This window comes from Hippopotamus amphibius, chromosome 1 (assembly GCF_030028045.1).
Source record: "Hippopotamus amphibius kiboko isolate mHipAmp2 chromosome 1, mHipAmp2.hap2, whole genome shotgun sequence".
Classification (NCBI taxonomy): Eukaryota; Metazoa; Chordata; class Mammalia; order Artiodactyla; family Hippopotamidae; genus Hippopotamus; species Hippopotamus amphibius.
Genome location: NC_080186.1, coordinates 45471450 through 45497611, shown reverse-complemented (window position 1 = coordinate 45497611; position 26162 = coordinate 45471450). Strand labels below are relative to the sequence as shown.

The window sequence follows — 26162 nt, the reverse complement described above, 5'->3', positions numbered from 1 at the left end:
CAGTGCTGGGCTCCCCTTTTAATTTGGCTTTGTTGGGAGGGAACCAGTGGATACCAGGGCCTTTTGTTCCTGGCTGGGGGCCAGGACTGCTTTTTTCTTTTTTTAAATTTATTTATTTATTGGCTGCGTTGGGTCTTTGTTGCTGCGCACGTGCTTTCTGTTGTTCTGGCGAGCTGGGGCTCCTCTTCATCACGGTGGGCAGGTTTCTCATTGTGGTGGCTTCTCTTGTTGCAGAGCACCAGCTCTAGGTGCGCAGGCTTCAGTAGTTGCGGTGTGTGGGCTCAGTAGTTGTGGCTCTCGACTCTAGAGCGCAGGCTCAGTAGTTGTGGTGCACGGGCTTAGTTGCTCCGCGGCATGTGGGATCTTTCCGGACCAGGGATCAAACTCCATGTTCCCTGTGTTAGCAGGCAGATTGTTAACCACTGTGTCACCAGGGAAGCCCAGGACTGTTTGTTTACAACCTCATACCCTGTACTTTCATCCCCAGGATATTCAGTGTGTGGCAGTTTTGATGCTTCTGTATACACCATCAGGTGCCTGGGTAGCCAGCCGTTTTTTCATTCGTATAACAAACATCTGAATGCCTACCCTATTTCAGGCACCGTTGTAGGTGCTGTGAGTACAGTGGGGAGCAGCACAGATGATAACCTTGCCTGTCCTCATGGGGCTGATGTTCTAGTGGACGGTGCAGAAATCTCTTGTAGACCTTGGGTCTCGAGCTGACTCGGAAGATAGAACTGTAATAATTCTAATCTCTCCTTCATAGCGGCTCTTTTTTTTATACCCAGTGTTAGACTGGGCATCTTAGGTTTGCCATCATGTTCCATCCTCAGATGAGCTCTGTTAAGGGAGGTATTTTTGCAGATGAGGCCTCAGAGAGCACAGAGTAGTTGCTCAGTAAATCCTTGTTGGCTGGCTGAGTGGCATACAGATTGCAGGTGGTGGAGCTGAGTTTCTAACCCAGGCCAAGTTCTCAACAAGATGTCAGACTGTCCCTCCAGCGCTGCATCTGTCCCTTGAGGCTGGCTTTATTTTGTGGACTTGCTTTGAGTGTGTGTGAGTGCCAGAGCCCAGGAAGATTGTGGTACAAGGTCTTGGTGTGGTCTCTAACCAACTAGGTCTGTATTATCCATCATCACTGCCACTGCCAGAGGATGCTTTGTTTCTGGTGGTTTTATGGAAGTGGAGGTGAGATTTAGAGGCCACTTGCTGCCCCAGCAACCACTGTTAGTCCTCTGGCCTCCTCACTTGAGGCACATTGGTACTGCCATCTGAGCTGTGAGTGTAGTAGGGAAGTGAGACTGGGACCGCCTGCCCTGATGCCCCAGGACCCCAGGTGCCTCTGCTCCTTAAGCTGGCACAGGTGAGGCAACGTGTGGAACTTCAAGCCCCATTCATCTGCCCGGCCAGCTCCTTGGCCATCTAATGTTGACTTGGTCCCCTTAAGTTCCAGGTATTGAAAATTCAAAACAAACAAAACCCAGTCTCTGGACAGAATCGTGTTGGCTTTCTCTTTGCGGAAGCTCAAAGTGCAACAGCTGTGTGGGTAGACGGCTCTCTGGGTGTTAGCCTGCTTGGCAGGCTGTTGGAGTAAAAAGTTCCAACAGGCGTCAAGCGGGTGGGGAGGGAGTGAGAAGCATGTGGCTGATCATGGGGGACAGGGGCAGACGGGATACTTTCTTTGCCTCTTGTCTGCCCTTGACCTTCATGCTTTGTTCTGAACTTTCTCCTTTTCCCTCCCCGTTTCTGCTGACTTCTAATTTCCACCCACCTTCCACCTCCTCCCCGTATCTTCTCTATATTTCCTAATGCCTTGTGCATTGCCTCAGACACTCCTTAGGTGTTCTCGGTTGGCAGGCACAGGACAGAGTCCACTACCCAGTAAAGGTCAGCTTGTGTCGCTGTGACCCAGACGTGGAATAGGGACTCTGACCTGTCCCAGATGGTGTTGGTGGGAGGTCAGGGGTGGTTGCACAGATGTCAAGGTGGCTCACGTGACCCTGAACTGGGAGCAGTGTAGAGGAGGAGGAGAGGGTGGGTAAGGGCATAGTTGGAGGTTGCCGAGTTGAAAATAACTCAGGGTATATTAGTTTCCTAGGCTGCAGTAACAGACTGTCCCAAATGGGGTAGCTTTAAACAACAGGAATTTATTGTCTCGCAGTTCTGGAGGCTAGAAGTCTGGAATCAAGGTGTCAGCAGGGCCATGTTCCCTCTCAGGTCCCTGGGGGAGAGTCTGTTTTATGCCTTTCTCTTATTTTCTTGTGTTGCTGGCACTCCTCAGTGTTCCTTGGCTTGCATCTCTCCAGTCTCTGCCTCTGTCATCCCATAGAGTTCTCCCTGTGTGTCTGTGTGCCTAAATTTCCCTTATTTTATGAAGACGCCAGTCACGGGATTAGGGGCCACCCTAACCCAGTAGGACCTTGTCCTAACAAGATTACATCTGCAAAGGATCTACAGACTTGTAACATAGTAGTTGATGGATCGACCTAACGATTTTTTGACTTTACAACTGTGGGAAAGTGATATGAATTCAGTAAAAAACTGTACTTCATGTTTTGAATTTGGATCTTTTTCTGAGCTAGCGATGTGCCGTAGATCTTCTTCTGTGATGCTGGGGCAGCGGCAGCCGCAGCGCGCGGGCGGCCAGGTGGCCACAAGGGTGAGCAAGATACACGGACTGCCATTCCCTTCCCGGACCACCATTCTGTTTTTCACTCTCAGTACGATGTTGAATATGTTACATGAATTAGCTATTAACACGTCATTATAAAATAGGCTTTGTGTGCAATGATTTTGCCCAACTGTAGGCTGATTAGGTGTTCTGAGCATGTTTAAGGTAGGCTCTGATGTTCACTAGGTTTGGCATGTTAAGTGCATTTCTGCTTAATGATATTCTCGTAACCTCATCATACGTCGAGGATGATCTGTATTTCCAAATAAGGTCACATGCATAGGTGCTGGGGGTTAGGACTTGAACATATCTTTTATGTGGACACAGTTCACTTCACAGTACAGGGCGACAGTGCCTGTATCCAGAGGGAGTGTTCAAATTCCTATTTTAAGGGGCTTTAAAGATCCTCATGGGCTGTGTCATTTCAGCCAGTCCAATAAATGTATGTAAGGAATCCGCTGTGTGCCAGCTTCCAGGCGTGGCCCTGCACAGAGGTGAGATTTCTCCTCCTGGCCTTTATGGTGAGAAGCCACTTCTGGGGAAACAAGGGTTTTTTAAAGAAAGCTTGAAGGAAACATTCATGCAGGTGCTTCAGGGATGACCTAAGAAGCACTGACAAGCTTTTCCTTCCTGCCCTATTAATTTGGAGGCCAGCTTGATCAAGCCAGGACTTACTCTCCCTGCCCTCTGGCAGAAGGAGATGGGGAAGGTGGCCGGGAACCCCCTGGACCTGGAGGCTCTTTCGGTGCTTTTGTTTTTTCCCTGCCAGTGAGGGTGGGACTTAGAAGGTCTTTGAAGTGTGCTTGGCGTTGTCTGTTTAGGCAGCCTTGGGACCTAGGAACAGTTTTCTTGGAAGGGCGAATACTGGGTGGGGTCGATAGGAAGTTTTTCATAGGGGCTCCTGTGTTTTTGCTGTGGGCACCCACGGGTCAGCATGTGAAGGCTCGGGCTAGAGCCTCGTCCTCCTTCACAGAAGTGTCGCATTTGAGCAGAAGGATCCGACACTGAGTCCGACAATTCTTCCCATGACTTTACAGTCTCCCTGATCAGAGAAGGATTTCCACACAGGCAGCAGGAGTGGAGCAGAAAGCATCTGTAGCTATTGTGTTGGTGAAAACCGATGTAATGTAAATAGGAAATCTGGATTGTACATGTCCTCGAGACGCCGGGACTGAAAACCACACGCACCGGAGGAAATTTACAAGTGCGTTGCCGTTTACAGAGCTTGTCTCACGCCAAGGGCTCAGGCGGTGGGGGTGCTTGTTCTATTCTCCTTCCCCCCCCCGCCCCCCCCCCCCCCCCCCCCCGCCAACCAAAGAGAAAAAATTAATATGGCATTTTCTCCATTTCTTTCGCCTCTTTGCAAGACCATCACCTCTGAGCGTATGTGAGGTCAGGTAGATCCTCCATCCCTTCTGTCCATCATTACAGAGAGGCAGAGTTCTTTGTGTGTCCTTGAATGACCACACCACAGAGGACCCAAGGAAGTATCTGGAATGTGCTTTAGTCTCCCATTCTCCCCTCGGAATGATACCTTTCCCGTTCCCAGAGGGAGCCTTCGAGAACCTGCTTTGGGCAGAAGCATAAGTATTTATTATGCCAAGCCTGATCGTGTGCTTTACCTAGGTAGCTTTATAAGTAGATTGGTTTCATGTCTTGTTTCCAGAAAAGTTCATGGACGTATGTTCATTGTGAAGGGTGTTAGATAGTAGACATAAAATTCTGGCACTTCTACTATCCAAAGATGAATGTTGTTCATGCCCTGATGTGTAATCTGGTTGGTATGGCTTCTTTCCTGACTGTGTCCCTGCCCACAGGACGTCAAGTCCAGGAGGGTACTGTCTGTCCACTTGGCTGATTCAGCCCATCACCTGACCAGAGGTACCTCTTGAGACTCTAGACGGTGAATCTTGAGATTCTAGAATCTGCGCGGCGTGCGGCTTTCCTTCCAGGAGGCTTGCCCGCACACCTAACTGCCTGTGGTTCTCGGGACTCTTGACTCTTTTCTCTAGTTGGGAGCTTTTGTAACTAATGTTGCCAAGAACTACTTTCTTTCCCTTGGGGAGAGGGGAATGGGGTGTCATCCTTGCTTCAGATCCTACAGTCTAGGACTGCTCTGCCAGGGGACTTCATGTGTGTGGAGCAGACAAGCTTGTGTGGAGCTATGGTTTTTAACCTTTACGGGCCCACAGAGCCCTGTGAGACTGATAAAATCTGGTGCCCCTCCAGCACCGCACATTCACGTGTACAAACAGCTGTGCGTAATAAGCCCAGGGGTTTGCAGACCCTTTGAGGCCCGTCTCTGAGGCCCTTCAGAGGCAGACATGCCCCCCTCCCCCGCCCCCCAGCTGGCTGACGTGGCCTCTTAGTGTCCGTTTTGCTTTCTGTAGGACGGCGGCAACAGTCGTTACTGTTGTGATGGGGGCCATGGTGGTTCTAGCTGCTCACATTCTGTTCTTGTGAGGGAAGTCCTACCAGCCCCGTTTCAGAGATGAGAACACAGAGGCTCAGAGAGGGGACGCATGTGCCCAGGGCCATGAAGTGAGAGTCAGGGCTGGAACCCAGGCTGTGTGGCTTTAGAATGAGCGCCAGGCACCTGAGTCGCATCAAGGTACCTAGTAGGTGCTCAGTAAATGGTATTCACGATATCAGAAGCCGCAGAGGGTTAGGGCACAGCCAACCTGTTGGTTGTGGGGCTGCCCATCCCCCAGGGCCCCCAGCTGCCCTAAGTATCCTCGGGCTCCGGGGTTTGCGGGTGGGCGGAGGCGAGCGCAGATCCGCCAGTCCCGGGAACTGTGTAAAATCCTGTTCCTGAAAACCGGCCGGCTTCTCAGAGTGTCCCGGCTGGCATGTTTTGCTAGTCACGAAACATGATCCATACGCTGTATTTTAGGACTCCCCATCTGTCGGCACTGGGGAGGGTTTTCACTTGAGGGAGCTCAAAGCCTGCCAGCTCACCCGAGGTGGGGGGCTGGGGGAGAGGTGGGCAAGAAGGATCTGCGACTGCGAGTGGATCTGCTCTTCCAGGGAGGGGCCGGGAGCCCGAGAGACGCCGTCGGGGTTCTTGGGTGCGTTGGTCAGCAGCGTCGCAGGTCCCTTTCCCCGTTACTTCCCTCCTTTTTTAGACAGACCCCCGCTTGTTCCTTAAGCAAACTGAGGTACAGGGAGGTTAAGCCTCTTGTCCAAGATTTAAGAGGCTAAGCTGGGGTTTGAACTGACGTCTTCAGGCTCTGTCCGGTGCTCTCTCTTTCCCGAGCCTGTCCTGTTTCCTGGGTCCTCCCGCTGTAGGTGGTGCAGGGCGGGGTGGGAGGTGCAGCCTGGGAGTGGGAGGCAGGGAGGAGAGGGAGGGGATAAGGTAAGCCTTGCTCTCAGGCCCGCTTGGCAGGGCATACTCCAGGCCTGCCCCGCGCCCCACCCCTCTGGCCCGCCGGTGGTAGAGGAGGAACACTAAGAGGGCTATTGATCCAGCCTTGCCTCTGAGGGAGGGCCGCAGCACATTCAAGCTTTCTTTTTAAAAATGCATTAACCTGACCGTAAGCAGGCCCCAGTTTAAAAATACATAAAAATAAGACAAGAAGCAAAACAAGTGGGAGTGGGGGCAGGGCTGGAAGCAAATCCTTAGAAAAATGAAAAGGGGGTTTGAGGAGGGTCCTTCTCCATGTCTGTGACACTTCTGGCCAGGATGCCATGCCCGGGTTCTGGAGCTCGGGACTGCCCTGCTTTGCCGTGCCCTGGACCATCTGCATCTCTGTTGGTGCCGTCCATGCAGAGGAAGTTCACCTAAACCCAGAGGTTCCAGGAAAACCCTTCTGGGGTGGGGGTGGGGGTGGGGCTTCAGCACGGTGGCAGTCCACAGTCGAATGCCTGCCTGGCTAGCCCCGACCAGGGCCGTCTGGTCTCCGTTTTTGCCCTTGAGCCACACTGGCCTTCTCTTGGTTTCTCAGAAGTGCCTTTGCACGTGCTGTTCCTTCTGCCTGGAAGGGGCGTCCGTCCCTTGCCTTTCTCCCCGGGCTCTAGGTTACCACCTGCGCTCATCTTTCAGATCTCAGCCTAAAGGGCACTTCCTGACCCTGGTGGGTCAGGCCTCCTGTCATTAACCCCAGTCTCCCAGTACTTCTCCTTTGTAGCTCTTACCACAAGCATAATAAAAGAGTTAACGTTCATTTTATGGCATTAAGTAGTGAAGCTTGGGGAAAGCAGGGACTGGTCTGTCCTGTGTGCTGAATATCCACTGCCCAGCTTGGCACTGCAAAGGGATAGTACATCCCCGTGGAATGGGTGGATGGCGGGTCAGGATCTGTTCTGTTTGGCCCATGCATACAGTTTGGGTGAGGGTGGAGGGCATAAATGCTGTAATGAAAATTCAGATTTTCTAATGTTTCTGGAGGCATGGGCTCACTTTGAGGTCAGGATATGGTTTCAGAGTGGAGCCCCCAACCCTGGAAAGGAGGAGACTTCTGCCAACAGAGCAGTAGTTAGGGTGCAGGGCCCCAGAGCTGGCACCCCTCAAAGGTTGCCCGTTCTCTTGGTGGGTGGGGGGACGTGGAGCCAGAGAACAGAAAGCACTTGGCCAGGGCCACACAGCAGACCCTGTGAAGGCTTTTACTTGGGCCCCAGTTTAATTGTTAAAAGGTGATGAATCAAGCACCAGGTTCCTACTCATCACTCACGGGCATCCTTTCACTGCCCCGTGTGGTACCTCAGCGTGGCGGTGCCAATTCATGGAGGAGGCGGTGGGGGCTCGGTGAAGTTTGGTGCCTGCTTCAGAACACAGCAGAGGTGACATTGGAACTTCTGTGTTCTGATTCCATAGTCCGGTGCCTCCCAGCGAGGGGGTGGTGGTGGTGACAGTCTTGGGTCTTGGATTGGCTTTCGTGGGGACCCCCTGCCTCCTACAGCCAGGGGAGTTGTAATCACTTGTAGGAGTCTCCATTGCTTCCAGCCATCTGGGCTTGGGGGAACGATGATTCCCAGAGACCCCCTCTCCTCACCTACCTGGCTCACCTCCTTCTTCTGTGTCCCCCCCTCTCCACCGCTGAGGGAGCCTCAGAAATTCCTCTCTCCTCTTATCAATCCCCATTTCCCTGGGAAGCCACTGGGGATCCTGGGAAGGTTCTGAGGGTGATGAAGCAGAATTTGCACCATTCCGGGAGTAACTTTCCATCATATGTGGCTAAAAATAAAACATGTTCTTGCTCCTCACTGCCTGCAGGCTTTCTTTTGGGGTTTCCGTGGGAGCCACTTTTCCATTTGTCCCGTCTCCCCATTGACTCTCGCAGGCATGGGGAGTCCCACAATCTGGGGACAAGGGTGGGCTTCATGCCACCCACCCCCCCGAGAGCAGAGCCCCCAGGGCCTTTCCAAGGAAGCTCCCTGCTTCTCTGCAGCAGCAAACTCTGGTGGGCGCTCTGGCACGCGGGCCGCCCAGGGAGACTGACTCCTTTTGCAAATATTACTGCAGCCAAAGAGACAAGCCACCTTTAGAGGACTTTCTTTGTGCAGCCTGCGTCTTTTTGATATCTGGAACGCACAGAGGCAAGAGAGAGAAATTAATTTGTTCAATTAATTTTGTAAATATTGACCGAGCAGACGTTTTATGCCAGTCACACGTCAGGCACCCGAGGGCTTACCAACAAGCAACATGACACAGTCCCTTTCTTGAAGGCACTTGTCCTCAGGGTGGGGGGAGAAAGATGTGAGCTTTCAGACAGAACTAGAGCAGGGGAGCCACGGAGCCCTGCTCCCCACACAGCCCTTCCTTCTAGAATTCGCTTACGGTGTCTGCCTCAGTGGGGAGCTAAAAGCTGAACCGGACGTTGTGCCATGTCCTTTTTCTAAGGCACTTGCAAGTCCCCTCTTGCCCAGTAAATATTTTTTTGAGTGCTTACTCTGTGTTGGGGCTGGGCACCCTGCTAGAACTTTACTTGTTTTTATTTCACTGCATTTCAGCGTGCCTCTGTAATTACTACTATTGTCAATTATTTTCCAGTTGGTGAAACTAAGGCCCAGAAAGGTTAATTAATTTGCTTAAGATGCCACCGCTAAAATGTTGCAGAGCCTGGATTCAAATGTAAGCAGATTAATTGCAGAGCTCTCTCTCCTAACCGCTAGATGTATAGACACGTCCACACTGAGAATGTGTGTCTGTTAAGCATCCACTATCTGCCCAGTATGAATTACTCTAAATAGATGCTTTCTCTTTAAAAATCTCCATTATGCTCTCCATTTGGTTTTTAATATTCCTAGTAACCCTGTGGGATAAGAAGGCACTTCCCAACCCCAGTCTCCATGCCCCCCTTTAATCCAAGATCTCTGTAGAGGGCATTATACTTCAGAGGCTGGAATTAAACCATGTTGTCTTTTTATGTATGTATGTATGTATGTATGTATGTATGTATTTAGGCTGCCTTGGGTCTTTGTTGCTGTGCACGGGCTTTCTCTAGTTGTGGTGAGCGGGGGCTACTCTGTGTTGTGGTGCGCAGGCTTCTCAGTGCAGTGGCTTCTCTTGTTGTGGAGCACAGGTTCTAGGTGCCCGGGCTTCAGTAATTGTGGCATGTGTGCTCAGTAGTTGTGGCTCGCAGGCTCTAGAGCGCAGGCTCAGTCGATGTGGTGCATGGGCTGAGTTGCTCCGCAGCATGTGGGATCCTCCCGCACCAGGGCTCGAACCTGTGTCCCCTGCATTGGCAGGTGGATTCTTAACCACTGTGCCACCAGGGAAGTCCCCAAACCATGTTGTCCTAATCCAGAGCCTCTGGGTGAGAGAAGGGCCCTGAAAGCATTCTGCGAACTGTAAAGTGCCCCATGAAATGAAGAGCAGGGGAGAAAAGGTGTGTGCGTAGAACCCTGACTTCTAACACTGACCTCATGCATCATACTTGGGGATCTCTAGCACGATTGTCACGGTCTGGTTTCAGGTACCTGTGAAAAATTATGGTAATTAAAATGTAATTTGGAATCCTCAGTTGACTCCCAGCAGCTGGTCCAGATGTAGGAGGCTGGGGCTGTCCGTGCTAAAACAAGCTGAGGCTTGTTAGGGGTGTCACTTTGTTCTGCCCTTTGTGTTGCTGGGTAGAAGGGTGGGGGCACGAGATACAGGAGCTATTTTTACATCATTCACGTCATATTCAGCATTACTGGATGTTTGTGGTTGGGTCCCTGTTTAGCCTCAGCCGGGAAGCGAGAACTCCCTAGGCTGCCTGGGTCTATGTGGAAGCTCAAGCTCATGCCCCTTGGGTATATATATTTCTCTAAAGGCGGAGGGACCCAGTAGCTGTGCCGTCACTCTGGGTAGTTTGGAGTTGTCTTCTTAGGCTTAGATTTTCCAGGACTTTTCAGACTGTCTCCTGGAGTGGAGGGGGCAGTATAGGTAAGAGGCCATGGGCTCATCCACTCCCTTATTTATTCAACAGAAGATTTTCCAGTTTGAGGTACATGCTAGATCTTTTTCAGGTACTTGCAAAGTGACGTCGAATAAATATTATCCCTCAAGGGTTTATAGTCTCGCTGGGGAAATGGAAAATAAACATTCGCTTTAGCTTATGCAAGCCAAGCATATGTGCCAGGCTCTGGAGGTCCTGGGGATCCCGTGCTGTCATAGTAGGGGGCACAGGGGCTGTGGAAACACAGAAGAGGGTTGCCCAGATCACATGTGTGGTCAGCGGCAGCTTCCTGGAGGTGGCGATGAGTTGCAGGAGTTGACCTAATGAATTGGGGGACAAGAGGTTTCAAGTATGTAATTGGGTTTAGTTGCTGTTGAACTTTATTTGTGCAGTCAGCCCTTCAGTATCTGCGGGGTTTGGTTCCAGGATCCCCTGTGGATACCAGAATCCACGGATGCTCAAGTCCTTTATATAAAAGGGCCCAGTACTGTTGGCCCTCCGTATCCACAGGTTCCAATTCCGCAGGTGCCATTTCCGCGGATTCAGCCAATCTGTGTATCGCACCGATGAGGAACCTGTGGCTGTGGAGGGCCAAGTGTATACATTTGTGGCGTTATGGTTATAGTCATCATATCTTATTCAGTTGAGGTCCTGGGATTTTGTTTTTATACCCAGAGGGCTCCCTGTCTTTGAAAAGCACTGTATGTCAGCTAAGCCCTTGTTGCTTCAGAGGTCAGAGATGGGAGGCCAGCCTTGGCCACGCAAAGCCTGCCGTTGAAGTCTCTGCCTCCTCTGGCCTCTCGGGCACTTCCTGCCCCTCTTCCTCTTTAAAGGGCAGGCCAGAGTGGGTTATTGCACAGCGCGGGTCGAGGCACCCAGGTCCGCACACCCTGGGCCCTGGCCTGGCTGGCGCCCAGGGCCTTGAGTGGGCATGCCAGGGACAGGCACGGGGTCCTACCTGTGTATTCTGCTGACTGGGGTGTGTGGCCCTGGGGGAGGAGGGTTGTTGGTGAATCCCCCTGTTTAGACCATCTGTGGGTTCTGTTGCAAAGTGGAAGGACAAAGAAGCAGAGTACTCACCTGAGGCAGCTTCAGGGCAGGGCTCACACCTGGAGTTTGTAGAATACGTCTTGGTTCAGTGCTCTTTCCACTTCCACCCTTTGTACGCATTCATTCATCCGACATAGGTTCTGCCAGCATAGCATCCTGCTAGCATCTCTTCTCTGCCACGCCCAGGGCAGGGTGTTGGGGGAGCCAGTGAATCAGGTACAGCCCTGCCCCTGGGGTAGCTGACAGTTCTGGGTGGTCCCTGCCCAGGTGGCCACGGGGCCTGCCCCGACATGTACCTTCTGGGACCCTCTGCAAATCGCTGGAATGTCTGGAGTGTCCCCACCATGCTTGTGAGCCACGTGCTGACACTGCAGCACGCCAGGCCCTGTCCTTGGCGCAGGATTATTTGCAGTTAGTATTCCAAATGTCAAGTTCCCCTTGACTTGAGCTGAGCAGACGAAACAAAATGGCAGGCAGATTAGAAGGGGCTTGAGAAGCCTTTTAGGATTTGAAAACCTTACTTTGTTGACTTTGAAAAGCTGCGGAACCGGGCTGGTCTGCAGAGGCGGGGGCATCTCTCAGGTGCCCACTGGCTTCCTGGGCTGCGGAGGGCCTAGCTGGTGCTGCTCTCTCCAAGTACTTGGGAGCTGGGGGAGCCCACTGAGCTTGCACAGCCATGAGTCCAGTCCCTTCTCCTTAGTGAGAGCAGAGGGGAGGGGGGTGGGAGATGAGGAGCTAAGAGTCTCTGGGGTTTCAGGAGGGTTTGAGTGGATCCCCCAAAGTGGGAAGGGGCGTGTCAGTCAGTATCTGTTCAAATTCATGTTTGCCTTGCCTGCTGCTAAGACTGGTAGGTAAAAGGGAAGCAGATGGCCTATCGTATTATAGTCCCTCTGAATGGATGGTGAGCGGTTTAAAAAGCTAGTGCTCACCAACGGTGCAGAAATACTTGGCTAGAAGCTGGAGTGTCATCGCCTTCTTCCTGCAGATGTGGTAGCTGAAGCTCAGAGAGGTTGAATAATCTGTGCAGAGCCACACAGGAAGTGGTAAAGCTGGAATTTGAGTAGTCTCTCTGGCTCCAGTGCCCGTGCTTGTCCCATGACATCACACTGGCTCCTGCTTGGAGTCTTCCCTTTTTGTGAGACTCATTTCTCCTGCCCTTCCCCCAACTGCTTCCTTTTCCTGCCTGCATTCTCCAGGACTCCCTCTGTGGGTGCTGCCTCATGCAGCCTGGGAGCAGTAGGAAGAGCGGAAAGTCTGAGGGAGAACCCAGCCCCCAGCTGCTTCTCTGCCATCTTCCAGAGGACAGAGTGCTTGTCTTGCTGGATCTTATGTGCGTCCTTGTCTCCTGGGACAGGCAGAGATGAGGCTCACTCCTTGTCACGCCGCTCAGGGTCCCAGGAAGGGATTGTGAATTGATGCGTCTGGGATCAGGGGAGATGGACTTTAAATGGTGTGAAGCTCTGTAGTCTGTGGTGGGCAAGTTTTAAGGCTGGCGGGACACATGACCTTGAACCCCAACCTTAAATTGGCCTCTGTCTCCTGCAGCCACTGTGGGCTGATTGCGTAAAGGTTCCCACATGGTGCACAGTTGCCTGGCCCCAGAGTCTAGAAGGTGGTTTTGCCTTTTTTCTCCTTTTTCTTTGCACACTTATGCACCAGTGCCTTTTATTCCCAGGAAATGTAGCTTTCTCAGTCCCCATCTTGGAAATATTGCTGGAATGTAATAAATCTGATTGTGTTTATGTTGAAGAAATGAAACACATTACTGTGTGGGGAGGAATGCAGGAGAGGCCTTGCAAGGGAGTGGTGTTCATGACAACAGTTTGCACATGTGGCTTTATTTTTGAAAGCATGGTCATCCCCGTCCATCCCCCCCCCCCGCCCCGATAGAACTCTGGTCGTGAGAGCAGTCTCTTGTATCCAGGTATTGGACAAACAGAGGGCAGAGCTGGCCAAGGCCTTCCAGGCCGTAGCTGTCACCTTCTTAGTTCTGACAGTCTGGCTGCTTTGGACCCTGTCATTTCTCGGGTCTTGCAGCTCTCCCAGGGACAGTGCCTCTGTGCTGGTTGAGTCAGAGCTGATTAGTGAATCCTCCTGCTCCCATTCCAGGTTGGAAACAACAGGATGAAATTTAATAGGCATAAATGTAAAGTCCCGTATGTGGGTTCAAAAAAAAGAAACCCCAGCTTCACAGGCACAGGATGAGGAAGCTTCATTTGAACAGCGAGCAAGAAAGTGACCCTCGACTGTACCCGCCAGTCGGTTCTGTGTGCCCGCAGTTGGCCATCACTGAAAGAAAGTGATGCAGGCCCGCTAAACGAGGATCGTGTCCATAAGGAGAAGGATGGTGTTGTTAGTGTTAATAATTCATAATAATAGCTGGGAGCTTTACACACATTCTCATTCCAGCTTTAAATTCACCCTTTGAGGTAAGTCCGAGGCTCTTCTTTTTTCGGAATGGGAAACCCAGGCCTGAGAGGTTAAGTTACTTGCCCAGTGTTACACTGCAAGAAAGTGGCAGAACTAGCTGGAGCCCCGAGCCTGTGCTTTTGGGAGTGAAGCAGAGGGTCCGTAGATGGTGGAGACTTTGAATGAAGAAACGCTGAAGGAAATGATGGCATTCAGCTTGAAGGCAGTTTTAATAATGTCTGACTTTTACATGGTCCTCGCAGTGTGCCAGGCACCATTCTAAACAGTTTATATTTATATATATGTATGTGTATATATATATATATATATATATATAAACTCCATTATTATCTCTGTTTTGCAGATGAGGAAACTGAGGAACAGAGAAGTTAAGTGAGTTGTCCAAGATGATACAGCTTCAGAGTGGCTGATCTGGGACTCAGATCCAGCTAGTGTGGCTTAGTGTTCTTAATTTCTAAACCACGCAGCCTTGGGGAGACTGGTTGGGGTGGGAGGGGTGGGTGGGGAGAGAGCCGACTGCTCTCTTTGTTCTTTGCAGCAGACTGCCTGCAGGATGCTGGCTGCTGTGTTTGGATCCAGGGCAGAACCAGGGCCTGCGAGTGGGTGTGTAAACGGGAGAGGGTCAGCTCTCCCAAATCTGGACACCAGGTGCCTGTGGAGTAGGACCTTTGAGGGAAGGCCGTGAGCTCCCTGATGCTGGGTGACTGCTCACCCGTCAGGACTGCCTGCAGAGGCAAGAGGGTGAAGGAGACCACCTGTGTGGGGTATGAGAGACATCCCCCCCAGGGCCCACCCATGCAGCTGGCTGGCTCCCAGCCCTTTGTTGAGGACAAGCCCAGCTTTCCTGGCACATCCCCCACCCCAGGCAGTGGGACGTCCCCTCGGACCGCTGGAGGGGAAGTGACCGCGTGTCCGCCAGGTCCAGCCTGCACTGTTAGGAAGCCCCGGCTGTCAGGCCCAGCAGAACTGCTGACGGAGGCACCGGGAACAGTGCTGCGTGGGAGGAAGCGTGTGCCTGCGCTTGCTCACCTCCTGACCTGAGTGCCAGCAGTGACACACTTTATTTGTCCCCTCTGGTCCCCTGCGGGCACTCAGCCTGGCTCTCTGATGCTTTTGACTCCCACTTGGGCCCCTTGTCCCGCTCCAGCTTTAGCTGCAGTCAGGGAAGCCAGTCAGCTGGCTCTCGTTCCTCCTGATGCCAGGGGAGTTGGGGGCACTGGCTGTGGCCCCTCCTGATGCCAGGGAAGTTGGGAGCCCCCCTTCGGCTTACATGGCCTCCTCCAAGCACTTCCCAAGGAGGCTGGCACCTCCTCGTCAGGTCAGGGAATGGAGGCAAGGGGAGGTGAAGTGACTTATTTGAAACCACATAAGCAGCGAGTATGGCTGAAGCTATTATCAGGTCCTGGTGACTTGAAACGGGGATCCTCTGGTCCAGCCTTTGATTTTACTGATGAGGAAACAAGGCCCAGGTTTGCAGCTTGACCTGGCCAAGGCGTCTCAGGTCATCAGTGGCAGAGCCGGAGCTAGAACCCAAGTCTCCTGGCTGCAAACACCACGTCCTCCCTGTGCTGCAGCGCCTCCTCCACTTTTGGTTTGCTGGCATCTCATTTCTGCTGCTGCTTCTCCTGCGGGGCTGGCACAGTGACTGTGCCTGCCACGCGGGTTTCCTTTCCCCACTGCTCCTGCTGCCGTCCTTGACTGCCAGTGTCTGATTATCCCAGTTGTCCCTTCCTTTGCCTCCCAGGACTGGTAGCAGCAGCTGGCTTACAGGAATTTAGCCCAGCGGAAGGAGTGTAGCCTTAGCCAGGCAGCTTTGGGATCCAGGCCCAGCTCTTCTTGTGAGCTGTGTGACATTAGGCAAGTTGCTTAACCTTTCTGAGCCCTGGTTTCTCATCTAGGAGATGAGATGATTTGGACTAGATAACCTCCAGTGCCCTTCCAGTCCTGCAGGTCTTTGACTAGTGATTTTCATGAAAGTGAGTGTGACCCACATGGACCTGTGGTCGGAGGCTCTTGGGAAGGGCAAAGTGACAGACTAGCCGGATAAGGCCTGTGTTGGGAGGTGCAGGGCGTGCGTGCATTTAGAGTTCTGGCTTCACTGGAGGACTGTTGGCTTGGCTTTGGGTGCTGGTGGGTAATTGGGGCAAGGGACCCCGCCCTTCTTTGCCACTTCTTTCTCTGCACCCACGCTGTGGGCGTGGACACTGTCCTTGGTGGTGACCACTCAGAGTAGAGAGGTTGTCGGAGGAGGGTTGGCCAGCTGATTGGCATGGCCTTGGGTCCGCCGGGCACAGGCAGGTGTCAAATCCTGTAACCTTTCACCTGGATTGCATGCCACTGGATTTTGTGGTGGGAGGAACTCAAGCCCTGTTATTAGGCCTGACAGATCTCTATTCCACATTAGATCACAGGTGTGAGGTGCAGGGAGGGGCGTCAGAGTAAAACCAGAAGCCTTTGGCCTTTTGTCACTGTGTGCAGTCTTGCGATTGTGTTGGCTGTTTACGTGGTTTTCATTCTTTGGTTTTTGCCTTGGCTGTGAAGTCGTACTATTTTCTGAACTAATCCTGTTTCGTGTAACGTGAACCCAAGTATCTGGCCATGAAGGGCAAGCTTTTTTCTCCTCTTCCTTAACAAAGGATATCGTGGACTGCAGCATCTGGAAACGATTTGGCATCTGGTTTGAGTGTGTGTGCGTGCATACACACACTTCTGTACTGTAACATGCCCTTAGCCAGATAATGCGCCTTTGTCTCTCCATATACCTGTTTCTTTCTATGTAGATGACTTTACATATGGAGGTTATTATATTGGGACATATGCTTATGTGTGTATGCATGTATAAACCTTTATTTCTCCTTAGAGTGAGGAAATTTTCAAGAGCTTGATGTATAGAAAAGCACTTGCACTGATGGATATATTTTTCTTTGAAAAGTTTAATAAACCATTTAACAGTGCCTTCATGACTGTAATGAGCTGTTTCCTTATTATTTCCAGGCTCTAACAGGCATCCCAACACCCCTGTCATCACCATAGTTTCCCCCGCCCCCCGAGTTGGATGCTCTAGAGATGGCACAGTTCGAGCTGTCCCTTGTTGACCATCTCTTAATGGTGTCTCTTTGCTTTGATGTTGTTGTGGATGGCAACCTGTCTTGGGGGATTTCTGGGCCTGTTGTGTCCTTCAGATTTGGACTCTGCGAATGGGTTGAACATACAAGGTTGGAGCTCTTGGCTGTATTGAGATTGGGCTGCGTCAGCCGGTGGAGCCTGTGTCCTCAACCTGCAGGGTGATCGGCGGGGAGTTCTGAGTACCTCTGTCCAATCTGGGGGAGACGCATGAGAGGATCCCCCCACCCTGTGAACTAGGGTTTGCCTTTGCTCCAAGGGACTGCTGATAGGCTGATTTATAGTAACATCTTAGACGCAAATGCAGGAAGACTTTGGTAACCACAAGGGTGAGTAAAACAGGAATGGGCCTTGGAGGAGGCAGGTGGAGGTGAGCGAGGCCAGCGTGCTATCAGCTCCCTCTGAACCACAGGTTCAGGTGGAGGTGTAAGGGAAGGTGGGGTTGGTAACACTCCCTCGTGGTCACCTCTGATCCTCATCTACCTGGCGCCAGTGCCCCCTGGGGCAGCCTCCCTCCGTAGTGGCAGCCGTTGCATTTATCGATTTTTGCTCTTTTTCTGTTGAGAGTGGAGATTGGCCCAGGTCTCCCTCCGGCTCAGGCCTGATGAGAGCCCTTGAGAGCACTTTCTTGTACGTTTCCCAGGCCTGCCCCCTCTGCTTTGGGGACTGCCTGGGAGAGGGGAGTGATACAGGTCTCTTTCATTCTTTGGCTCACAGCTCTGGGGGTGGGGTGTGTTAGGGACCAAATGATATCTAAGCCAGGATACTTTTATAACAGACCATGCTTTGCATTGATATGTCAGGGCAGCAGGTGTAAACCTGGCTTGTTTGGGAGGTACAGCCCTTTGATATATGTCGAAGGCTCTCCCCCCAGCTTATGGAACATTTGACCGAAATCTACCTGAAAAGCAACCTGGGGTTCCTGTCCCCTACCCAGCCCAGCGCCAGCAGCCTGACAGGAACTGTGAGGTGAGGAGGACAGCCATCCGGGGCCATCCCTTCGCCAGGTCTCAGGGAGAGGTGCAGCTGTTTTGTGTAGAGCACTTGCTGCCATGGCATCCAGATTCTAAGAAGCTGGGGGCTCCCGGCTTGGGATTGTGCCTTGAAACAATTGATGGGGAGCTGGATCCCTGAATTGGGTCTGGAAAATGTCCATTTCTGGTGAGCCTTCACAGAGCCTGTGGTTTCCTTGAGGCTTTGTTCAGCTCCTCTGTAGCGTGGAGCCTGGACTGAGCCTCAGGGCCCCCGGGGAAGGCAGAGGCCCCTGACTGTGGGCCACGTGTGACTGCAAGCCCCAACCTGGCCAGCTGGCCTGCCACCTCCAAAACATAACTCAATATTGATTGTGCAGGAGGCCCAGGCTCAGTCGCATGCAGTAATCCTCACTTCTTGAAGGGAGAAAGGAAGTGGATTTGTCCCTGGTACACCATGCCTTGAAAGATGCATCTTGATTTAAGATTCAGCTTTTTGCAGCATATTTTAAAATGTCAGAGAGATAAATATGCAGCTTTCCTAATGTGTCTGCCTTGAACAGCCTTTAAAAAAAAAGTCTATCATTCACCCTCAGGGTCACAGGTGTGTTCCAGCCCTCCCCTCCCCTCCTGCCTTTGATGGAATGGTATGTCCATCTCTCTTCCACGAGCAGAATTTTGTTGGGGCCTCAAAGTCCCTTTCTTCCGAAAGTCCAGGAGATACATTTGTTTCCCCAGTTTTGAGGCTGGTAAAGGCATACAGAGAGTTTCCAAAATATTTTTGGGGACTTTCTGTTGGGCCTGTGAAACAGACACTGGCTTCTAACTGCTTCTAGCAGGGGACCCTTTTCACTTTTCATGAAAACCCACCAGCCAGAGGAGCAAATGAGGGAAAAGGCCCCTGCCCTCTGAGGTGGACATGCACCGGCTCCTGTGGCAGAAGACCTGAGGAAGGTGGGCCTGGTGTGATGGAAGCCCTGTTCTTGTGGTGGTACCTTTGGCCAGCACTTCTCTTCCACAGCTGGGGCAATGGCACCTTCTAAACTCCGTTCAGATTTGGAAGGGGGTTGGGCCGCAGGTTAGGGAGATGCTGCTGGAAGGTGAGTCAGTCTGTGGGGCTCACACCTTGTTGTCATTGTGCATGGCTTTTATCAGGATACCCCGATAGCCCAGCTGGTGACTTTTGTCCCAGAAGGAATTAGAGGAACCCCAGGGTTTTTGAAGATGTGGGTGAGGGTGTCAAGACATTGTGACGCTGGTTGAGGAACTTAGAAACCTCTGTGGCCAAAGCCGCCTTGTGTCTGGGGGAGAGCTGCCAGGTTGGACAGGTAGTCGTACAAGGTTAGGCCTGGAAGGAGCCTGGAGGAGCCTCTTTACCCCTAGCTTCCATCATTGTGTAGATGAGGAAATGGAGGCCCAGAGAGTGGGCCTTGGCAGTGACTTGGCCAAGGTCATACGGAAGGTCCACGGCTGAGCCAGAACCAGAACCAGAACCCAGCCCAGGAATGCTGACCTTGGCCTGACACGTTTCATCCCCTTGATCTACTGTCTCAGGTGGGCCACGCTGGTGACTCAGAGGTCCTGCCTGTAGCACGTGAGCAGAGCTCTGCCGGACCCCGGGCTCACGCAGGGCCGCCTGCCCTGCTCCGGGTCAGTGGGTGAGATCTCCGAGGACCATGCCTTTGACCTTGAGGCCCTCGCCTGTGCTCGTTGTTCCCCTGCTGGGTCCCCAGCGTGTTGCTGTCCGGGCGCAGGGAGAGAGAGTGGGAGGGTGGCGGATACCTCCCTGCGTGAGATCTGCTTGGGTGTGAGGTCGAGGTGGCTGTGGAGCAGAAGGGGGGGGGGCCCCGGCGTAAAAGCCCCCGTTCTCCCTCTCAGTCCCTCTGCTGCTCTTCCTCTTCCCCTGAAAACCGTTTTGAGGATCATAACATTCCCCATGAGCTTTATTATGGGAGATTCTTCTTCATGTTTAAAAATAAACGCTGGCATACAGAACTATATTTGGTGTGTGGAAGTCTTTTGCATATAAATGTGCTTAAAGGACAACTGCTTTATTGAAGAAGCAGAGTTGGCCCCAGCTAGAGGGGCGTGCGGGGTGGGAGCCGATGGGTCCCCGGGGTCTGCCTTGCCCAGGGCAGGTGGGTTGTAGCCGTCAGTCCTGTTGAATCTCCATCCTTTCCCTGGGGACAATTGCAAAACAGGATAACTGGTACTTAAAAATTCATAGAAAATGTTCTTATCACAACGTCATAATTGTTGTGACTCAGAAAAGTAGAATTGCCATTCCACTCTGCCTGTCTGCCCTCACTTTTGTTGCCTACCGAGTCCCCAGCAGCAGCTGCAGGATCATAAAGAGAGAGAGGGGAGAGACGGAGAGAGGGAAAGAGAGAGAGGAAGAAAGAACGAAATCCAGGGTAGTGTTTTATTTATGTTAACGGCTACATTTGACTTGAAAATTCCGTCCCCTGAGCCTTGAGGTCAGCACATTACAGAGTGATTGATGGCTGTCAGGAGCGGGCCTGGCGGCAGATTGCAGAGGGGAAGTGGACAGATGATGCCGTGGCTTTCAAGGGCTTAGCAGAACCCAGGCCTTGAAAGGAACTTGGTGGAAAACAAAGCAGATGGAGAACTCTGGCCCCTGCCTTTTTCTTTATCCTCTCTTTCCTTTTTCTTCCCTTTTCTGTTGCACATTAGGAAGTGGGGGGGAACCCCAGTCCCCCCATCAGCGCACCCCAGAGGATCACTTTTGGGTGTGACGCCGGGTAGGATTCTAGAGAGAGGCTGGACCCAAGAGGACGCCCCCATCGCAGGTGTCTGCTTAGAAATCACCAGGCTCTTCCATCCCGTTGCCTGTTGGTAAAAGCCCTGTAGACATCCCCCACCTTCTCCTCAGCCCCATCTCCTGAATCTGAAAACCAAACAGGGAGGACCAACTCTTGAGGCAAATCGTTCCCTCCATACGATCTGGGCTACTTCGGATTATGTTTCCAGAGGGCTTCCCGGCTAATCCTTGTGTGTTTTTGCCGGTGGAAACAAATGGTATCGGACTCCCAGGCCTGTTTACAGATGGGGAGACACGGGAATGATGGAGCAGCTTTGAATTTTAAACATTAGCTAATGAAATTGCAGACGGGGGCACTGGGCGGAACGGCCTGAGTATTCCCATGAAACGCTTCTCCGTCGGCTGTGAGGGAGATGCCGTCCGGGCTCGCTCATGTGCTCCACAAACGTTTATGGAGCCCCTTCCCTGTGCCAAGAGCTGCGTGAAGTAAGAGCTCTCCGAGTGCTGCCCCGGGGTGTCCCAGCCCTGCTAAATAGAGAGAGAACACAGCCTCTGTGCTGGGCACTGCGGGAGCAGAGGCACAGCTCAGGATGCCGGGGACTTCGCGCGAGGAGGAGGGCGCAGCCGACACCTCACTGAGGAGCAGGGGAAGAAGCCTGAACTGGCTAAAAAAGGGAAGGCGCTGGGAAGGGGAGCGCATTCCGGGCAGATGCTGGGAGTGGGGGTGGTGCTGGGGGAGCCGGAGGTTGGCCTGGAGCACAGAGTCTCCCGCTCTGGAGGCCCAGGCAGGATGGCGGGAGGCTGGAGTTCGTCATTTCCCCTGCCTCTGCCTCCCCTCTCATTGCCGCTCCTGTGCAGTTGTGTCAGAGACAGGACTGGCTGTTCGTTCATCCGCTAATTGTTTTGATAAGAGACTCTAATTATCCACTGCGATCATCAGATTACCCTGAGCTCCAGGAGGGAGGTTTGAGTTTGAGCTGCCGTGGCAGCCACCAGCAGCACCATCGCTGCCGAAAGGGACCCAGCGGTAGCACCTGGCCCACTGTACCCGCTTCCCAGTCGGTGCCCGCAAAGCCATCGTGTGAACGGGTCACAGGTGCCCAAGGGTGGGCCCTGGAAATCCACCCGGAAGTACAACCCCTGGTGTCAGGCAGGACTTTCCCTTGGATTATCCTTGCCACTGTGTTAAGTCCACAGATAAGAGGTTTGGTTCTGGGGATTTCAAAACAAGGTGAGGAGTGTGGAGAAAACCAGAGAAGAAGCAGTAACGCTTCTAATGAATTGACATCAGCAGTCAAGACAAATTCAGATGCCTTTTTGGACCGTTTGATTAAGTTCTTCTTACATGTGATTTTGGTATAAAGAGAGCAATAGGCAAAAAACAACCAGGAAGGTGGATTATAAATTAATCCAGTCATTGAATCCTCCAGCAAAGGTAATGGGGAATCATGGCGTCGTAATTGATCTGATACAGACTTTTACATCCGTGGGAGCTGCAAAGTAAGGGAGCATCGCATCTTGGGACAAGTGACTGTGACCGGCCCATGGGAAGATTTGGTGTGGTGTGTGCGACCTTTCCCCGCAGGGTTTGTTGGAGGGGAGGGGCCCGCCCTCAGCTCCCGTGTTCAGGCAATGTCTGTAGATCGGAGAGGAGCTGGAGAGCCTGGTGATATTGAGCTAGAAAAGCGTGATTCTGTCCTGCCCTTTCTCGGTGAGATAAGAGGCTCTCCGAGAAAAGGGTGGGCTGGGCTGTGGGGTCTGGCGGGGGTTTGGAGGGGTGGGCCGGGTGCTGTTGCCTAAGTAAAGTTAGGTCCTGGTCTGAGACGGTGGCGCCATGTGTGCTGGTGTCCGGGGTGCTGTCTTCCCGCTGATACAGTGGAGCTGCAGTAGGTGATCACTCAGTTTCCTTTCGGCTCTACGCTCTGAAGCTCCTTTATTCTTGAGCCCCCTTCTCCCACCAAAGCAGAAAGCCAGAGAACTTCGGTCCAGCTGTCCTTGGTTCCCTAGCGCTGCCTGCTCCGTCATGCTCTCCTACCTCCTGGAAGAGCCGGACCGACTATCCGCCTGGCACTCTCCCTTTGTCTTCGCGTTTGGGGCTCAGCTAGCTGGGAAGTTTGGCAGCACGTCAGGCTGTATATCTTGAAAACCGCCCTCCAGAAACGACCTCGTTTAGCAGATTTACTGACGTATTGGGCCTGCCTGTTCTTGGGGGCCGCCGTCCTAAATCACAGCAGGTCCGCTGGACTTGGACGCCTCAACGCAGAACTTTTCAAAAAATTTCAGGCAGGATATATCCCTGCCCCATTAACTCTCTGCCATTCATCTACTCCTCCTAAAAACCTGGAGTTTTCCCAAAAGGACTGGAATGTGGTGAAAAACGGACCCATTTGGTAAATTCTGTGAATCAGGCTGGCTTTATCCTCTCTTCACTCCCCAGCGGGCCTGCCTTGATCGCCTTGGTGATGGGATGCCTGGGATGTCACGTGGGCTGCAGCCTTGTGGGGTTTCCAAGGAGCGTCCCCGGGATGGACAGCGCTCCTCAGGGGCTGCTGCACTTCAGGCCACCCTGACCTGTGGGATCCCTGAGAGCAGGGTTCTCTGGGTGAGGGTTGGGGCCGCCATCAGGAGCGGTTACAGAAACTGCAGCGGGCACCTAGCAGGGGCACAGAGGCTGAGCTGGGCTCAGTCTTGCTGAGGATGGGCCACTGCCAAGGACTATCTGGGAGGGACAGAGCCCTTCCCTGGTTCTTCCCTGGTTGCTGAAGAGGGTCTTTGTTGGGATGGGGCTCATCCACGACCCTAAGACTAGTGAGAATTCATCCACACTACTACTTTTTTTTTTTTTTTTTTTTTACATATACATGTATCTTTTCTTTTTTAAATTCTTCTCCCGTTTAGGTTATCACAGAATTTTTTTTTACAGATTTATTTGTTTGTATTTATGGGCTGCATTGGGTCTTCGTTGCTGCACGTGGGCTTTCTCTAGTTGTGATGAGCGGGGCTACTCTCTGCTGCGGTGCTCGGGCTTCTCATGGTGGTGGCTTCTCTTTTTGCGGCGCACAGGCTCTAGGTACGTGGGCTTCAGTGATTGTGGCACATGGGCTCAATAGATGTGGCTCGCAGGCTCTAGAGCACAGGATCAGTAGTTGTGGTGCACGGGCTTAGTTGCTTCTTGGCATGTGGGATCTTCCCAGACCAGGGGTCGAACCCGTGTCCCCTGCATTGGCAGGCGGATTCTTAACCACTGTGCCACCAGGAAAGTCCCAATCACAGAATATTGAACCAAGTTCCCCGTGCTACACAGTAGGTCCTTGCTGGTCCATCCACACTTTTGGTTCCTATGACTAGAGGCTTCCTCCTTTTGGAAGAAGATGATATCCATGAGCTGGGACTTTGGAGCCCATAGACCTGGGTTTGAACACCAGCTTTTTTGGTCAGTAACCTCAGGAATTTAGGGCATTTGAAAAAGAAAAGATATGTGACTGGAAGAGAGGGGGCCTGGGCTGAGCAAAAGGAAGACAAGAAGAAACAGCGATGGTCTCCAGGTCCCCCATCTCCCTCTCCTCCATTCTGCATCTGTAAAATGAGGATGAGGCTCATTCTGCAAGCATGCTTGAGGATTCAATGAGTTAATTCTTGTAAAATGTTTAAGGTCATACCTGGCACAATGCTGGCTTTCTGCAAATGCTTCTCTGTAAATCTGACGGGGGATGTATAGCATACCTGGTGCACCCCACTTGCTCATCCTGCTGAGATGGGCCCATGCCAGCCTAAACAAGGAAGTCCTCTTTTTTACTAGGTCCCCACTGCCCTCCTTCCAGCCTTTGCAGCCTCACTGTATGGGTAGAAGAAGCAGAGTTGGAAAGTCTCTGTAGGTCAGGGCCTTCCCCTGCTCCTTCCAGAGTCAGTCCTTTTCACCTCGAGAACAGGTGAGAATTCTGTGAATTCAACATATGTGTCTCCACTGTCACTGGAATCCTGGCTTCTGGAATCCAAGATGGAGATTTTCCCCTAAGCACCTACCACCTCAGCAGGCCTTCTCCCTGCCCTCTGCTTGCCTGAAGGCAGATAGCATGACTGTGAGGCCGGGAGCAGTCCTCTCCTGCCTGTTGGGACTGGGTCTGGAAAGCAGGCCAGAGCAGGAGCCTAGAGCACCCCCTTCTCCAGGAAGAGGGGGAGCCTCATTCCAGCAGGACACCTTGGCATCCCGCCCTGCTGGAGGAACTGGTTTCCAGGGCCTGTCTCTCAACCCCACCTGCTGTAGGGGTCCTGAGGGCTGGGGCCACGGATCTGGTCTGTGTTTCTTGGAGTAGTTTACTTTTCTCTCCCCCTTTGGCGAAAGTACCTATTGTCTGTGCATCTCCTGGCCTTTTACAAAGCTAATTAAGCCCTAGGGGCAGAGTTTTGGGGCCTAGATTTTTCTTTCCCAACTGAAGAGTTGTTTTAGGTGCTCTGGGAGCTTAATTGACTTGCTCAAGGGCTGACCATTGATTCTGGGGGCTGGGATGGGGGAGGGGGAGGGACCCTGAACCCCTCCCCTCTGGCAGCCACTCTCCTGCCTCCTGAATGGCCTGATAGTTCAGATATCCTTGCCACCTCTTTGTTTTGGAAGCCTGGAGTCTCCTCCGGAGTTCCTCGAAATTCATAGGCTAGGGTTCAGTGAACAGACCATGTGGAGTGTAAGTCATTATTTATCAGTATTGTCCCAGAAGGCAGGGCTCTTGTCTGTTTTTATTCCCAGTGCCCTAGTAAAGTATCTGTTGCAGTTCTGGAGGACACCAGTGATTGTATGTGGTGCCTGTGCTATGCCAGTGCTGTAGTGGACTTTTCAGAGTCAGCTGGTAATGCTGGTTGACCTGGAGGCGTAAGTAGGTTGTTGGTTTTACCTGGACCTGGCTGAGTTGTTTGGGGTGCTGAGGTTGGGGCTGGGATGTGGACACCTGACTTGTTCCTTGGAACCTGTAGTTTCTTCCTCCTTACTGGGAGGAAGGGCCTGTCTGCTGCATCTGTTTAGGCGACACCCAGCTTGACTTGGCCTGGCCATTATCTTTCAGTATTCGGTAAGTGCTGTCTTACATTTATGTGCCAGGTGCGTTCGTAGGTGGTGGTGATAAGAACGAACGACCTTGTGGGCCCTTGAGGGGCTTGCCTGCGGGCCCAGGGGCCGTGGCTCAGCGTGGGCCTGGATCAGAGGAGGCTGGTGCCTGTCCGTGCTGGTGGCTGCGGGCCACAGCTGCTCACACATGTACACCTCAATCCAGTGATGTGGTCTGCTTGCCTCGTGCCTCTTGAGACCTCACGTCCACGTTGTTCTTTAGTCCTCGTCAACACCGTTCACCACCCCCTACTGCTGGAACTGTGTATCACTCTGTCTTGCCCAGTCCATCTGTCCCAGCAGCCAGGGACGTGGGATAGAGCAGAGACATGTGACCAGACCAGAGCCGTCTTGTGCAGTGATCCTAAAAACAGCCCCTTGGGAAGGCTGCAAGGAGGGCCACACCTGTGGAGCTGTGCCCTCTCCCTTCGCCACCTGTAGCCTTGGATGTCAAGTGGACCTACTACGTTTTCAGCCCTGGAGCTTTCCTGGAGCTTTTGAAAGGGGCGCAGTAGAGCAGTTGGCATTGCATTTTTCCAGACCCTTTCCCAACCAGCTTTCTGTTTATGTCCAGGCCATCAAGCAATGCATAAAACTTTATGGTTTTACGCTCTTCCTTGCTTACCTGCCTCCCTCACTTTATAGACCAAAGGGCTCAGAT

General features: G+C 52.4%; 1 protein-coding gene across 3 annotated transcripts in view; it reads left to right on the top strand.

Moving 5' to 3' along the window:
- SSBP3 (single stranded DNA binding protein 3) overlaps positions 1–26162 on the top strand; it is a 161813-nt gene that overhangs the window by 53107 nt on the left and 82544 nt on the right. The window lies entirely within an intron of this gene.